Genomic DNA, 6,000 nt, shown 5'->3' with positions numbered 1-6,000 from the left:
CAAGGGGAAACTTGTCTTTGGGTAATCTTAGAGAGTTCTCTTGCAGCTTAGACTAAAGGTAACACACTTCTAACATTTCCTTACTGCTTGTAGATTAGCATGTGTAGTTTTGGTTCTTGTACGAGTTTATGAAGCATTTGGGTGCATTTGGGGTTTAAAGTATAAAAACAAGAATTTATTGTTGTTATGCATAAAGTGATGACCTTTTTGACCCTTAAGTACTAAATAAACTTTAAACACTATTTGAGGGCCTTGGGGACCTTTTAAGAGTGATTTAAAAAGTTTTAGACGACTGAAACAGAGCTTTCTAGGCACATGGTATCAGTATCGTAACAATACCGATACTATTCATCATGAAAAGACAAAATTCAAAGGTTTTGTGAGGAGAGTATTGATACCCCATCAAGGAGTATCGATGTTTCATTGGTTGTATCGATACTCGAGGACTTGATAAGATTCTAGTAAGCTATTTTGGTATGGGTACTGTAATACCCTAATTTTTTCCGAACCATTTAAATTCACTTGAAGATGATCAAGAATTAATTTGGAGATGTTTGTACTCGACGAGGAATTAATTCAAGTGATAAATCATAGAAGTTTGCGTTTGAAAGCTTGAGGTGCTTAATTGGACTAAAACCGTATATGTTCATTTTTAAAATCGAGACACAAATTGAAATTCAATCCCAAATACAAATTTAAGTGTATAAAGTCCATTTACATATTTGAAGCCAAATTACAATCCAAATTAATTGCAAGACTCAAGATTCAGGCCCAACAAACGAAGCCCAACAGTAATTAAATCCAAACCTGACCCAACAGCTCGACCCAGACCTGGTTGCAACGACTCGACCCGGGCTGCCCATGCCTCCCACGTGCAGCTTGGCCCCCCGCCATCGTACATGCTACAACAACTCAGCACCACACGTGAAGACAAGGCTCGACTCCCCAACTGTTGCCCATGCGCCATTGCAGTATCATAACCAAGATGGTGCCATTTTCAACCTCGACGTGGAGCACCAAGCTCCACAATGCCCAAACATCTGCACATGCCAACACAACACCCAATAGCTCGGTTCTCTACTACTGCCCACACCTGTCGGCCACCCACGTTCATTCCTATACTCTACACCAAGAAAGATACCAAATTCCATTAGAAAGTAGAGAACATTATATTTCTAGGGATTTTTTGATGTAAAAAAGAGATCAGCAACAGAAAAAAATGAACAGCAAATAAAGAGCAACAATTAGCAAAAAACCATTACAATAGGGGGTGTTTATTAACGAAAAAAGAAGGGTTCATCAGTAACCATTCGAACAACAGGGGGTTTTTGGTGGTAATAAAATAGGGGGTCTCGATCTTTCTTTCGAATTTATACATGAAAATCACTGTAAAAGAGAAAAAGAAAGTGCAATCCTACCATTGTATTAAAAAACCGAGGAATCAATAGAAAGCAAAGAACTTTTTCTGGTATTACCCATATTTCTTTCAATTTTCAGTGTCCTTTATGAATTTCTTTCTAAGCAAGTAGAAAACGTGAAAAATCAAGAGTTTATTTCTGTTACCTTTTTATTTTGTTTGTTTCATCGCTGTTGGAGTCTAGATCACCGATGCTTAGTAGGGATTGTGTTGTGGTCTAGGTGGGTTTAGGTTTTGGTTCTGTCACAGGATGGGTTCACACATGTGGGGGATCCTCATCGGAGCTCTAGGCAATGGTTTCCATGGTGACCACGACGGTTGTTTAGGTCTCGTTGAGGTTGAGAGAGGGGTTTGAGAGAAAAATGGTTGAAGAGGGTTGTTGTCTGTTTAGGTTGGGAAGGAAATGAATTAGGGCTAAAATTTTACCCTAATATTCCATATATCAATACTTTAAAATGACGTAGTGTTGGGCAGCGTCGAAACGACATCGTTTCGATTAGGCTAGAGTATTCCATGTTTTGTTTTGGGGGAATTTCGCGATAGGTCCTTCCACTGTCAACTTGTATCATTATGATCCCTAAATCAAGCTTCATTGGGATTTTAATATTGTAGCGCGTTTTATTTTAGTATGATATTATGATATGTTTATTTTAACACTGTTTTTACATTGGATGTTGTAGATTGGGAACTTTTCATTTTGGTCCTATGTAGTACTTTGGTTGTATTATGTTTGGAGTACCTAAAAATGAAAATTTTATGAAAAGAGGCTGCTGTTTACTTTCTTTATATTTTAGCCCCCTTGTTTAATATTTTATGCATGTTTGTAGGGTTAATTTAGGTTTACTTTAAGTGTACGCATGTATATATATACATATATATTATTTCAAGCATGTTGTTCATGCGCACAGATTTAGGTGTCATTTTTTATGCATGTTAGCCTCATGTGCATGACTCAACCTAATCATATAATCGGATTAAGGGTAATACCCTTTTAATTTAAAATTGTCAAAATGGCTTCTCTTAACTCACTAGACAGCTACTTTCGACGATTTTAAATTACAAGTGTATCCCATCAGTGTCACTAAAAAATTTTGGTTCTTCAAGTTAAAATTTGGGAATGAAAGAAAAATAAATGTTCGACTATTTAAATTTATTGAGAAATGGTCGTTAGAACTCACCTAAAGATCTGGTCTCAATATTTTTAAGTAATCGAAAATTCTTTATTTTTCTAACGGTTTGGTAATTTTAATTTAACCTATCTTCTTGCTTTTGAATGTTATAAAATTCACATTTTTGTTGTTTTAAGGGATCAAAAATTAAATTAAAGTTGAACTTGTAAAATTTCGTTGCAAAGACATTTATTAATTGACTAGGTACCAATTTAGAGCGCTGTGGGGTGCTAATCCTTCCCCACACATAACCGACTCTCGAACTCATTTTATGGTAACGCAGACCCCTACTTGTCGTTTTAATTAAAATCATTTTTTATTTAAAATGGCAAAACATTTTTTGATGCCTAATCACACCCTAATCAAAGATTGGTGGCGACTCCTCAAACCGTATATTTTTTCATCGTAAAGGAATTTCCAATTTTTTGAAACGAGAGGTTTTCTAAAATTTCATCATTTTTAATTAAAAAACCAATCAATTAAGAGGAAAATTAAAAATTATGCGGCTTTCAAAATCTCGTAAAGATTGTATCGTAAAGATTGGTAGACCGTAAAATTGTCGTTTCAATTAAAATTATTTTTAAGCGGCAAAATATTTTTGGGTGCCCAATCACACCCTAATCAAAGATTGGTGAAGACTCCTCGAACCATATGTTTTTATTGTAAAGGAATTTCTAATTTTTTGAAACGAGAGGTTTTCTAAAATTGAATTTTTTTTAATTAAAAAACCAATCAATTAAGAGGAAAATTAAAAATGACGCGGTTTTCAAATCTCGCTCCACTCAGAAAAAATGGTTTCGATAGCTTGGCGACTCTGCTAGGGACCCTTTTTTAGTGAACCAGGCCGATAGTCGATTAATTAATTATCTTTGCAAACGAAACTTATAAGTTCGTTTCAATTTGGGTTTTTATCCCTTGTTTGTTCTAAATTTCTTGTTTGCATTTTAATTTGTGCTTTGGTTAAAGAATAAATAGTTGTACTAACGTGTGATTTACATGTTTCAGTTTTCTGACCTTCACTTTAGTTTGCTGTTTTTCTTGGATCGAGGCAAAGGATTATGAGTTTCCCCTCACTGTCGCTATAACTTTTCGATATTTAGAGCCATCTAACTGTGCTCTATCCCGTTAGGTAGAGGTGAACGCTACGCTTACGTGAGAAAAATTACTTTTCTCCGTATGGGCTTTAGCAAGTAATCTCTGGGGTACATACCTTATGTTTACGAGCGAAACATTGAGTTTCCTCGCATGGACATAGGGAAATGTATCATCTCGAATTGAACTTGACCCGTTTAAGCCTATAATGGGTGAGGGTCTGGCAAGCCCAAGGGGGAACCAACGAAGGACAATTCGAGGACCCTGCTAGTGGTACCAAACCTTTACCCGTCTTACGTTGAATCTCTATCCGCAGACACAAAGGGGAAACTCATTCTAACCTTTTCCTCGAATTTATTAATTTTTACAAAAAGTATGAGAACTAGAAAAACATGCGGTTAGGTTTTATATTTCCGTACGAAGCCTGTGAATTAGATATCATGAGGTTAGGATTTGTTGTAAATGACATAGCATGTGGGTAGATATCATGTCGGGTAGGATCTACTAAAGCATGATTGGGTAGCTAGCATGTGAGGGTAGGTTTCATTTGATGTTTACTGAACTTACTATATTGTTGTTTATCTTATGTGTACTATCCCATTTTTGTTATATTATGATTTTATTGCATTTGCATCTTTATGTCATTGAGGGGTGTTAATTCACAAGTGATTGACTAATAAGAAGGCATGCCATATTGAGGCAAGAAATTCTCCACCATGTAGTCGAAACTGGGAGATCCGAAGATGTTCAAACGATTCATTAAGAATGACATCCAATGAATGAAGAAATCAGAAGCTGATTGGAGAATTCCTTTAAAGGTGCAATGGCCAAGATGTTGACTCAAGAGATGGATACAGTCATACCAAGGACGAGAAGACCCTTCATAAAGACATGAAGACCAATTCACATTGGAGGTAAGAATGGAGATTTCAAGATTCAATTTAATGACATCCGGCATCATCAAAGGTGATAAAATACGCCAACAACTTTGGGGTGCAATATTAGATTCCATGAAGAGTACGACTCAAGGAAATAGAGAGATGAAGAATCACATTTATATTTTGACTACATGGTGTACTTACTGTATTCTTGTCATCTAAATGAAGGTTGTTCTATAAGTGGTCACTTTCGGAGTTAACACCTCGTGCATTTGCATTTGCATTATTGTTTTTGCATTGACTTATTTATTTTTCTATTGTTATTTTTTTGTCATTTTGTTATCTTATTTGTACTAACTCATTTTTATGTTATTTTTCTCTTTGTCTGCATTGCATGATCATGACATAATCAAAAGGTGTCGATTTGTGAGTGGTCAGCATAGTATAAGGTTTTCATGATGGACAAGGGGTTTCGTGATCAAGCAGGCTATAATACAGCTGAGAAGTGGCATCCTAAGAAAGCTTCAAGAATAGTGGAAAGATCTGCACCCAAAGATCGCATAACTGAGGAAGAGCAAAATGAGATAAGAGAGATAAAAGAGCAGATGTACAGGATGATGGATATGATAGATGTTTTGTCCAAATGAAGGGGTACTTCCACAACAGGAAAGAAAGAGCTCGACGAGAGCAACTTTGAGGTGTCAAACATGAAAGAGACTACTTTAGAGGCTGTTGATCCTAGCCAGTATGAGAAGCCACACACAATCATTGTTTGTATCAACAAACTGTTTGGAAAAGCCAAGGAAATAGTGGAAACTAGAGAAGTTTAGAAAGATGAAAAGAAGCCATGCAATCAGAACTAATCGATGTGTGATAGTCTACTCCCCACATCAAGGGCAGTAAAACGGGAAATTCCAGTCCAACGCAAGTTGAGAGGTGGCTCTCATTTTGATTTTATCCCAATATTATATAAGGAGTTGTATGATACACTGTTAGAAGCTCGAGAAGTGTCCCCACATTATGTGAAACCTCTGCAGCCTCCATATCCAAGTTGATATAACGTCAACGTTCGTTGTGAATATCATGATGGAGTTCAAGAACATTATATTAAGAATTGTTCTACCTTCAAACGTCGAGTCCAACTTCTTCTAGATCATGGAGTATTGGAGTTTGAATTGAAAGGACAACCTAGTTTGGTAACGGGTTATCCTGTTGAGTTTGAAACAAAAGTGACCAAAGGTAAATGTATCAGCGAGGACATCCAGGAGAAAGATTGTTTACCAAAGTACGAAGCTCAGATTCGTCATCTAAGAAGAGAAAATGATAAATTGAGCATAAAGATGGAAGCCATGCGGGTTATTTTTCAAAGGATCAGTCAAGCCTTTAAATTTACCGGCATAGGAAATGTCCCAGAGGAGTGGATAGCAGGGGTCGCTAAACTGAA

Source organism: Hibiscus syriacus, unplaced genomic scaffold, assembly GCF_006381635.1.
Source record: "Hibiscus syriacus cultivar Baekdansim isolate YM2019G1 unplaced genomic scaffold, ASM638163v2 tig00116982_pilon, whole genome shotgun sequence".
NCBI classification, from domain to species: Eukaryota; Viridiplantae; Streptophyta; class Magnoliopsida; order Malvales; family Malvaceae; genus Hibiscus; species Hibiscus syriacus.
The sequence above is the reverse complement of the archived record's forward strand: the minus strand, read 5'-3'. Positions refer to the sequence as shown.